This window comes from Oryx dammah, unplaced genomic scaffold, assembly GCF_014754425.2.
Source record: "Oryx dammah isolate SB20612 unplaced genomic scaffold, SCBI_Odam_1.1 HiC_scaffold_23, whole genome shotgun sequence".
NCBI lineage: Eukaryota > Metazoa > Chordata > Mammalia > Artiodactyla > Bovidae > Oryx > Oryx dammah.
Window position 1 is genome coordinate 47,341,104 of NW_024070207.1, and position 1,479 is coordinate 47,342,582.

The following is a 1,479-nucleotide window of genomic DNA, read 5'->3' on the forward strand; positions in this document are numbered from 1 at the left end:
CTCTGGCATTACAGAGTCCTTACTCTATGGATCTGGGGTATCTAGTCCTTAGGTTATAGAGGTCTGACAATAGGCTCACTCAGGAAATTGGGCAAGAGATCATGTCTTTTGATCAGGAGGAAAACCATTGCATTCATGATTATCCATTCTTTTTTAATTCATATTAATTGGAGGATAATTACTTTACAATATTGTGATGGTCTCTGCATAGATCAACATGAATCAGCCACAGGTATACATGTGTCCCCTCCCTCCTGAATCCCCCTTCCACCTCCCTCTCCATCCCACAACTCTAGGTTGTCACAGAGCACTGACTTTGGGTTCCCTGTGTCATACATCAAACTCACACTGGCTATCTATTTTACATATGGTAATGTATATGTTTCAGTGATACTTTCTCAAATCATTCCACCCTCTCCTTTTCCCACTGTGTCCAAAAAATTTTAATTTATTGACTGTGCTAAGTCTCTTCAGTTTTGTCTGACTCTTTGCGACTGCATGGACTGTAGCCCATCAGGCTCCTCTGTCCATGGGATTCTCCAGGCAACAATACAGGAGTGGGTTGCCATGCCCTTCTCCAGCATTTACTGTATAGAAAGAAAAGAAAGTGAAGTCGCTCAGTCATATTCAACTCTTTGCAACCCCATGGACTGTAGCCTACCAGGCTCCTCTGTCCATGGGATTTTCCAGGCAATAGTACTGGAATGGATTACCATTTCCTTCTCCAGGGGATATTCCCGACCTAGGGATCGAACCCGGGTCTCCCACATTGTAGACAGACGCTTTACCATCTGAGCCACCAGGGAAGTCCTTGTTTATTGTATAGACAGACACATAGACACTTATTTTGGCTGCACATCAATTTTACCTCTAAAAATGCTGTGTTCTACTAGCTACCTCTATAACTTTCTGCAGGTCAGGATCCCTTGGCTGCCACTGCAACCTGGTCACTCATTATGAATATTATATCTACCACCTTGCTTCTGATATTAAGCTCTACCATGTGACCTCCTTTTTTTTTTTCAGAATCCAGTCACCCCATTGTTATCAATGAGTCTGTTTTTAGATGTGGCCTACAAATGTCATCCCCACCAAACTTGATAGTCAAACTGGTGTTCCTTTCATTGCCACTTTCATTATTAGTTTGGTAAGGATGCATTCCCAGGGTCTGCAGTGTGACACAACCATCTGGTAAGTTTTCCTGCTTTGTGCGGGGCTTCCCAGGTGGTGCTAGTGGTAAAGGAGCTTCCCCAGCAGCGTTTTGCCACAGTATCCCAGAATCCCTGCATGGATGTTAAATCTTGTAATGTGAGAGGTTGTTCTCAAATTGATGTACTCTGCCTTGTCTCACTTTAAGTTTCACTACTCTCATCTAGCATCCTCAGAAAACATAGTCCTGTGCATCTTTTTCTGGCTCCTCATGGTAATAATAATTCCTAAATGCTGAGATATTTATGTAAAAATCATATAACCCTCACA